General features: G+C 35.7%; 1 protein-coding gene across 1 annotated transcript in view; it reads right to left on the bottom strand.

The window, feature by feature from the left end:
* The window catches only part of LOC108727825 (discoidin domain-containing receptor 2), a 149,458-nt gene that overhangs the window by 26,621 nt on the left and 112,291 nt on the right, over positions 1-10,546 (bottom strand). The gene's annotated exons all lie outside the window — the stretch shown is intronic.

The raw sequence follows: 10,546 nt of genomic DNA, 5'->3' as shown, positions 1-10,546 counted from the left end.
GGAAAGAGAAAATATCAGTTTTATTTCGTATCCCCTTAAAATAATTAAATATACTTTCTAAATTTTTTTAAATGGAATCTCACTTTAAAGAGTGAAAATTGAGCCACTCTTGAAGAAGAGTGGTTTAATTTTTAATCTTTAAAAGTGAGATTTTAGATCTTCAGAGTGACAGTTCATTCTAAAAATTTTAGAGAATATATAGATATATAGTAACATTATAATCCAAACATAAATATAACAGAGATAATAACTTTAAATATAACAAGAATAGCAGTTATATTGATTTAATCAATCTATTACATATTATCTATACAATATACTGGATGTTCCACAATTCGCTACTCAAAATACTATAACAAGAAAATTTTTGAGAAATTAAATAAAGTTATTTGTAAATTTTTATTTTAATCAATATCTTCTAAAATATAACGATTTAAATATGGCCAATTCAACTATGTTTAGATGATTACCTGTAAGTATTAGTGAGCGTTTACCAATAGTTACTAATACTACTGCACGCGCAACTCATGGACAGACGACTGTTTAAACATAGTCTGTAATTGACTATATTTAAACTCTATTATCTCAAAAGATACTACATTAAAAAAAAGTATGAAATAAAAATTATAAAGTTATTATAAATAACTTGTTTACTTATAATTTTCCGAGGACTTTCTTGCTACAATTTTTGTAGTCGCGAATTTTGGGATACTCATATATTTATATAAATTCGCAAATCCTTAAAAACATCTATATATATATATACATATATATATATATACACAGGGTGTCCCAGTAACTCTGTTACAAGGCAATATCTCCGTTACCATTAATGATACGCGAAAATGCCTAAGAAAGAAATTGTTTGGTTCGAAGGGACACATTATGGTGGGAATTATTTCTTTCTCAAAGTCATATATATATGTAAATACACCCAAATCTTTATCATATTTATATATCTACAATACTTGAATTCTTGATTTTGAAATAGAATTTTTTAAATGTGCTAAATGATATACATAGATATCAATAAACAGTACAGCAAATAGTGAAATTTGATATACTGTAATGCTTTGTGATATCATTTGTTATTATTAGAGCAGTACAATGTTAATAACTGCCATTATTGTTATATTCAAAACTATTATCTCTATCGTTATTATAATGTTACTATATATATATGTGTATCGTGTTTGACATTATTATATTACTATATTTGTATCGTGTTTGTCATTACCATTAAAACGCATTTTGTAGTCTGAGAGATATTATTAGAAAAGTTTGTTTTTTTCATCGCGAGTGGATAGGTATCGCTGACTTGAACTTTGTGTACACAGCACGAGCATTAAGAAGCTTCCCTCACAGAAGGGTGCGTCTAATATGTGCGCGCGGAGATTAAGCTAATCGTGCATAAGGTGCGCGCAAAGATCTGCCTTTGAAGAACAAGGATTACAAAACATATACGCGCGAGATAGATATAGGTGCGTGAGAGCGTATGTACAGAGTGTATGTAGAGCGTATAATTAACCTATATGTACTTTGACATACGACTTCACTAAGGATGCTGCGAGGATATACGAAGGTTCGTTACGGAGAAGGTCGTTTGGTTTACTTCTCTCGTAAACGCGAGAGATAACGTTCCCCATTTATTATCATCGCGATATCGTATGAAAGAGACCGGCGGAGCTTTCAACGTGTAAACATATTATATTACGCTTTTGTCGATGGGCTGTTTTGTGCACAAAAATTGCGTAATTAAACCCCCGCTGTTTGTTCTTTCACAGCGTAATTATACGCGTCACTCTCATGGTGTTTAATAATGCGCTTTAACGAAAAACGATATGATACGTTTTCCCGTTGTCTCGTCCTGGTAGCAGGGGGATTACGTTTCATCTTGCCATAATTATGAGGAGAGGAGGAAGGAGTGCGATAGATAAGGATTATTTTTCACGTGAAAGATACATTGATAGTATATACGCTCAGAGGAATACGTTCTTTTCCATTTGTATCGATTTTTCATTTTGCAAGATTAACATTTGGACGTCGGACATGAAGATAATCCTCTCTAGTTCGTTTCTCTATTCAAATGGTATATCTGAATTATTACTTTTTATCTGAATTATTGCTATTCTGGATTATTACTTCTCGATGCGCCGACGATTTTTAAATCCCATTTTCGTCACAGTCGACGTGCTTCTATTTTGACGAATACGGTGTCACTCGTTTCTGTCATTGCATTTCACTCGCCCGGCCGACAGAACAAGAAATAACATACACAGGAAGAAACGAAAAAGAATTACGCACACGGAAGCAACGTGCACGGATTCACGGCGTAGCTTCCTAGTTTGCTGTTGGAGCCTTTTTGTGTAGCATTCGCATATGGAATTCTCCAGCAAGTTCTTGCTCGAATTTTTTACGCGGGAGCGCGCTACGAAAACTCTATTTCATCGTTTTACGTGCAGTAAAATAACTTCGTTTTGATGCAATTTCTGCAAGATTGGGTCAGATTATTCTTCTAACTCCGCTATTTTCTACAATTTTTGCACAATGTGTTTTTTGCAAATTGCGCGTATTGCAAGGGATACATTGCGCAGTTAATTAAATTGATTAATTAATTGCGTCAGCTTAATCATGAATTCTGTCGGTATGTTTTTATGTCGTTTTGCATATTAGTAAATGAAATAAACATTCAAACATATTGTAAATATCGGTAGTTTTAGTAATTCTTCCGATGGAAGGCTCATTATTTCAACTATCAAATAATTTAATATCCTATAAACAACAGTAATTGACATCTTTTAAATTGGTAACGAGTATAAAATTTATTTAACGAATAATTTCAGACAAACGATACACGCTGAATGTGAGTAGAAATTAAATTCAGCAATGTTTGTATAATCAACTAATAAGCTCTCCACTATATCGATATGCATTTTATTGATGGTTTATTTTGGCATTGATTTTAATCAAAAATAAAAAATTTGATTGAAAGCCATTATTGCTACAGTTTTCTCATCTTTCTTTTTAAATATATTTCAGTAATTATAAATATCAAAATAATTTTCTGTGTTAATGCTTATATTTTTGAATTAAAACAACAAAATTTATAACGTTAAAATTTAAAATATTTTCTGTTTAAAATATTTTTGTTACAGTTGCTATAATTCAAGACTGACACATCACTGTATTAAAACAACTGACATATTTTTAATTCCGTAAAAATTTTATAGAATTTTTTGAGATACTACGTCACGTAATTTCAAGATACCCCAGACGTTATTGTTTAAATATTATTTTCATTATATTAAACATACTTTTGACAATCCGCAAAAACTGTCTGCAGGAACGTTGGAACGTTCGCTTCGCGTCGCGGCAGATTCTAATTTAAGAAAAACGCGACGCACGCGGCATACGCATACTTATTTTTGCGAGGGGAGGAGGGAGACGTCTCTCGAGAAGGAAGCGTAACTTGCTCGTCCCCGGATTTTCCGCGAGAGTCGTCCTGGAATATCTAGCGTAAGAATATAAATTTCTTCGGATGCAATCCCACCGCGCGCTTTGTGAGTCGTCGGCGTGATCGTTTCTCCGAGACGGCCGAGAGGCAAACGTAGTTTGCAGGAGCGCGAAGGGAGACCAACTGGAGATGATAGAAGGTCCGAAAGGAGAAACCACGCTGGAGCAGCTTCGTTGCTGGCCTCGCATCCTCGGAATCTTCGCGCGTGCGGTATTCCGTCGCGGAATTCCCGACGGGATTTACGCCGGACGGAAACAAAGCCGTCGTCGCGTTTGATATGGCTGGCCGGGCATCATTCATGACGGTGAGACGACCCCCGACGAAAGGGGCCCGTTCTCGACGCGATCCCGCATGAAATCTGATATTAAACATTCTTTGCACCGGTAGGCGGTCGTGTGAGTTTGAATTGAAAAAGGGAGGTTGCGCTGTAATGGTGTCGAGATATCACCGCACGATCTCGCAAAATTAACCGCGCGTGGTTGCGATATCGGTGATGGCAAAATTTGCGTGTAAAATGTTGACGAATTGTTGGCGGTGAGAGATAAAAATGGTAAGAATAATCACCCCTGCGATTCTCGTATGCACATTTATGCGAATAAAGCTTATCCGATAAAATTTGACGTATGCTAAAATATTTCCACATGCATGCAGTAATCGAAAAGAGCCTTATAATTAATCACGAATAAAAATATTTTTTAACGCTTATATTTTTGCGTTAAAATATCAAATCAGAAAATAGCGACATTTTTTTCACAAGAATAGATTAATAATAACAATTCTCTAGAAATTAAAAAAGATAGTAAGCATTGTTATATCTTACAATAATAATTGATACTTATAAAATATATTGTTTCTCGTGTCAAATATAATATATTTAATTTTACAATATAAATTTTAATAATAAAAATTGGTCAAAACCGAGTTCGTCTTTGGCTGATTTTTATTAGAATTTATTTTATATTGTATTTTCATTAACGAGCAGAGTCATAATATATTTTGGTATTTAATTTTGTTTACAGTTTTGAAATATAAAATCAAAATAAATGTTTTAAATAATATAATATCGTATTTTGTTATAATATAGCTGTAATTAAGATTAAATTACTAATAGACTTTAAAAAAATTTTTTAACGCTTTTAAAAGCTTCTTTTGAAGTCGATTACTAATTTCATTTTGTTTATAATGTTAGGATATGAGAAAAAGCATTTAAGATATTTTACATCGACAAAAATTTTATCTTAAAGAAAAAAATTGTAAATATATACTCAATTGTTAGAAAAGAAAAAGAAGTGCTATATTTTTGCAAGTTTATCTTGACATGTCGAGAAGATCACTGTGATCAGTTTGCCGTTACATTTGATGGAAATAAAAAAAAGAAAAAATTTACATCGAACCATTCGGTAAGCGTGCTGTTTTATTCTGAATAAATATGTTTTAAAATACATTGTTTCTAAAGCCCGCACGATACCGAATACCCGTTTAATTATAGCATCACGTCGTGCCGCGATTATTTCGTCATGAAAACAATAGAGAGAGAGAGAGAGACAGGGAGCGAAAGAGAGATAGATAGATAGAGACAGCTTTATTTGTAGAGAAAGAGAACGAGAGAGAAACGGGAGATGCATTTTGGTTGCATTTATTCTGCTTGGAAATGGTATCTAACTAGATTTACGATTGGACAGGATGTTAGCTGATCGTAACCAGGTGGATGGTAAATTACACAAATCTTTTGCATATAAATCATCGTTAGAGAATACGCAATGAAATTGATTTTCTTTCTTTACGTTTTAACAAGAAAAAGAAATAGTAACAACGAGGATAGAAAATTGAAAAGGGGAGAGAGAGAGAGAGAGAGAGAGAGAGAGAGAATGTACGAAACCCGAGATTGACTTTGTCGTTGTTGGTATCGCACGTGTTCGCGCGTCTCTTTTGCCTCACAACTTAGTCGAGAAGGATTCGACGACAACAAGATGTGGACGTTGACGCGGTGCACGTGCAAATTCGCGGCGCGGTGCGACGCGACGCGGATGCAGCTGACGCTTCAACGTCAAATGCAACTAATGCGCGCCTTGATCTCGCCTGGGGAACTTCGCTACACCGTGCCGTGTCGCCGGCATCGCTCCGCCTTTTTTAACCCCGTTGATTTACCGTTCGAAATGAAAGTGCAGCCGCAAAGCTTTTGGATTTACTCGTAACCTCGCTCCCGATCTGGGGATCTTAATCGTGACTGATCTCGTCGACATGGGATAAGTCCGATTGTCCGATGAGATCACGGTCGGTGTTCCGATCACGTCAGATGTCACCGGCAATCGGTGCCGCTTTTCGTTCGCTCTTGCTTGGCTCACTTTATATTTTATTCCTCCGGTATCGGATAACCGCGATGGTTAGAGCATTGTTTTTGGGTCACCACTGTGAGTGCATATATGATGATTTATGCGCTAAATAACGCGCGGAGTGATATGCGATTGTCAGTTTCGAAACTCACTCATGCATAAGTTTAATCCTTAAACTCATGATATTATGCGATATTATTACAGCGTTCTATGTATTTCCTTTGCATCCAGAGGATATGAGGATATCAGTAAAACCGTTAATTAAGAGGTAGTATTTTAACTAGAAACTAGATAAGCGTTACTAATACATTCAAGAACAATAAAATGAGATAAGAGCAGATCTGAATGAAACTACATATTATTGCGAGTTAAAGGATTCAAAACAACTGATGTTGTTTTCCGATAAACAATAGGATCGATAAATCCGATAGTCGTAATGATTCAATGTCTGTTTAAAAATAAGCACAAGCACGGTTGGCTCGGGCTAGTCGTTATCGGCTACCACGATACTTTAGTCTACAAAGCCGCACAAGAACACCGAATAATTACGCGGTAATAATCCCCGTCCGATAAGGATAAATTAACTTCGCCAGAAGCGCTGCGGCCCTTTACGCAGAGCGGAGTAGTCTATAAGGATAATATTAACGAGCCAAGTTTAAGTACATTTTTTTGCATCGGTCCTGCCTTTGTCAATTAATAATCGACTACCTGGAAAAGAGCGCTTTAAGTTAGCTAGATGAGGGAGTTCCTCCGATAACGCTCGAACCATCAAATCCGCGGGATGTAAGAACTCCTGATATATCGGGATAGAAGGAGGGAATAATATTTAGAATATTTAAGAAACCGCCGGTATGAGCGATCGTTGGCGGTGAATCATTTTTACAACGGACTAAATTATCGAGATAGAGGAAGCGGAAAACGATGTATGCGAGAAAGAGAGAAAGAAAGAGAAAAAGAGAGGGTGACTTTAGCTCCACGAGGAAATCCATGGCCAGTCTCCTCGTATTTCTTTGTCCAATTATGTCTGTCGACATTGGAGAGAAAGAGGAGAGGCGGGTGATGGGGTTGGAAATCCTTGCAGGACCTATGCGAAGAGGAAGAGGCCGCGAGAGGTGCATCCATTATCTTCTCTTTTCCGACTGCATCCGGAGATGCATCCATTATCTATCTTTCTCAGAGCGGAATCGGACGATATATATATCACTCGTCGGTAAATTGCGAGAAAATATACGAATGATGGTCGATAAACTTTTAACGAGTTCCTTTTGTGTCGGGTGCGACAGCCGCGCGAATATCTATAAGTCTCGAGGATCACGGATCCGATTTGAAAGTCTTCGTTGATTCTTCCATAAAGAGGGTCACTCATCAAATGCTCGAGGCATAAAATATTTGTAAGTTGAAACGAATGTTGTTTTCTTATGAATTATAATTGCAGGGAAGGAGAATCGCAGTCTAACAATTTAGCAATATAATTTCCATGATAATTATAATGTAACTTGTATTTAGAGAGATTCTATATCATTTTGTATCTTTTGAAAATGTTAGAAAAAGAAGCCCCTTTAAATGCGCGTAATAAATATTAATGGTTTTTTCACGTTTACTACTATTACTTACATAAAAGTATACGTAATATAATTATGATGTTATAATGTATTTCTTTCAACGCGAAAGAAATTGCAATACTAAGATAATTATGAAAAAGTCTCGTCATACTCGTACGAGAAACAGATATAGCACTACGGTATTGTACCTACATCTTGATAATGTCGTTTCACAGTTGTGCTGCAGGCATTCGTTTGAAATATCATAATGACATGCTACCGGAACCCTTCCCTTTCGACCCGCGACCTTGTGAAAATCTCCACAAGGGAACTCGAAATCCCACCCAGGAATATGATTTCCTCCCTCGCGGACATGAGTCGTAATTTACAAACATCCGTCACGGGGCGGTCATACTCGTGGGATGTGTCGTTAGCCTGTATCATTTTTCTTCGTCTTCTGCTGCCTCCCGTCGGTCCCGTCTGTCCCGCAGTCAGCCCTTTTCGAGCTATGTCCTTTTCATAAATGAACGGGGCGATTCGACGCACATGCGACTTCACGCTGCGTACACAAGAGAGATTCGCACGAAATTATCCATCGAACAGGGCTGGCTCTGAGGGTGGTCCTCGGTTGTCGTTCAACTAAAGATACCGCAACCAAACTGTTGAAACGAAGATTGAACGAGGCGCGATTACGATGGATCGCCGCCCCGTCGAACGTGCAGGATTCGCGATTCGCCGCACTTACCGAACTTGTAAGATGCATCGATTCAACAAACTTCAAAGTTTAGTTTTGAAAAAGACAAAGATTATATCAAAATATTGAACTTTTCAAAAAAGACACGATTTGCATATTTTACAGTTTTCTAAAACTACTAAAAAAATTTTCAATTTTTAACTACAATGGTATCAAAATATTGCATGTAAAATTTAATGCTTAGAAAATTTTCTTAATGATCGTAAGTACGTTGTTAACTCTTTGAAGATGGATGCTTTCTAATATAAAAACTTAAAAATCTTGTTTTTAAGTATCACTGAATTTGATTCTGATCTTAAAAATTTTTAATTACTATTTCAAAAAGTAATCTCATTATTATGAAACTTTTAGAAGGTTATTAATATCGTTGAATTTAAATGTAGGTTAAAAATTTCAAAAAAGTATAACTTCTAATAAAGAAAGATCTATGCGTAGCTTTTTGATGAGCTTTAAATAAAGCAATTAAGATTTGATGTTACTTCGTAATAAAAACTCAAAAAACCGAGTTTCATGTGTGTATAATAATCAGATTATTTTTTAAAATTGCTGTTCGTTATATTGGAGTCATCATTTTGAATTTTTTATTTTTGGTCTGAGATTTAAATAAAGCATTATCAAATTACCAAATCCATAGATCAAGTTTCATAAAAATCGTACGAGCAGTTTACAAAATGAAAGAGGATGACTCCAAATGAGGTCACCCATCTATGAAGAGTTAATATATATATGTATATAAAATTTAATAATATATCAGTTCTCTTTTCTCGGTAAAGAATTTTCTCGATTTCTACATCAATTAACGAATTTTGTTCAATATTCTTTTCATGACAGTAATGTCGTTCGTCTATACATCAACCGCTTTGAAAGACGTATATTTCGATGGCATATTGTGACACACAAGGCGAACGAGTATTATAAATGTAATAGGGGCAAAGAGTTTCAGATTCCCTCGCTCGGTTTATGTGATCTCGTTGGTAAATCCGCTTGACAAATAACCCTCTATATACGAATATCTTGAACGAGAGCAAGATGCTCTCTTATAGAAGCTGCCTACTTACATCATTATCTACAAGTAATAGCTCATAGTTATCTACGAGTACATCTCCAGCCAGAAGCATATGAGTTTCTTCCGTGAAACGCTTTTTTTCAGGTTGTTATCGACGGATACTTTGAACAATGCTGAACGTTCCTCGATAGCGATCATTATCGGTAATTCGACTTTCAATTATAACCATAATTCGAGAATATTTACGAATCTATCATTAAATGTCGCGAAACAGACGAGAATAGCGATTCCTATTAAATTTCCTTTACGTTTATAGATATACGAGATTCATCGCCATCAATCGCTGTCGATGACAATTCGCGATTGTGAAGTATAACTAAATTAATATTGATTGTCTGTCTGTTCGTTACTGCGAGCTTGTGTTATTTATTTATTCCCTACATGTGCAGCGGTCTCGAAAAGTTTCTTCTTAATTATAAAGCGATTTATGTTGTAGGCAAACAACCACGATATACAGTAGTCTAACACGCACGTCTCTCTAGAATCGATCGATAATTAAATTACCGTAATGACCGCGTTGGGAATTGTTGAAAGGTATTTTGCATGTTAACTTCATTGTTTTTATTGCGATTTACTATGCATTTTATGCGCCTGCGAAAGCGCCGTCTGGCATGCATTTTTGCATATATCCTTTGACGTGGAAAAAGGGTGCGGAGCAGAAGGAAGCGAGCAAAGAGTTTCGTGCATGCTTTATGATCTCGTCGCTACGTCGCTAAGTCCTCTCGACAAACGACCCTTTGTACGTAAATACCTTGAATAAGAGCGGGGATGTTCTTATCTCCCATTAGTTCGTCGCGTAATTTCTCATTACAATGCGAAGATTACGGTTTCCTTAGAATTTCTGAATTTTACTCACCTCTTCCCTTAGTTAATTTTATTTCCGCTCGAAAAATATCATTAGTACGTGATCTCTTTAGACTTATTATTTATTATTACGTATAAATATATATGATGCAAATATCATTCTCTTAATTAACGAACGCTTTTATTTGAAGAAGATTCCAGACAAGTAAAAAAACTGTCTTCTTTCAATATTTATATTATTTCGGATTTCTTATGTATTGCAATTACATCATTTATAACTTATTTTCTAGAAAAATATAGTGGAGGTGTAAGATGTAAAACGATTTAGATAAAAACTCGTATATTGTTGTTCGTCTATATACAGTACGCGGTACAATTAACAAAGAACTCTCACGCGAATAAAACGGAAAAAGCGAGCCCGTGTCATTAGCGGTCTGTCCTGAATAGAAGTTTTTCTTACGATATAAAAGCTGCTAAAGTTACCCTTGTCACGAACGATGTATCGGATTTGTCGAAAATTTCGTATCGTCATTG

The sequence above is a fragment of the Mycetomoellerius zeteki genome, unplaced genomic scaffold (genome assembly GCF_001594055.1).
Source record: "Mycetomoellerius zeteki isolate Tzet28-1 unplaced genomic scaffold, Tzet1.0 scaffold55, whole genome shotgun sequence".
Taxonomy (NCBI): domain Eukaryota; kingdom Metazoa; phylum Arthropoda; class Insecta; order Hymenoptera; family Formicidae; genus Mycetomoellerius; species Mycetomoellerius zeteki.
This window is presented reverse-complemented; position numbering and strand designations above follow the sequence as displayed.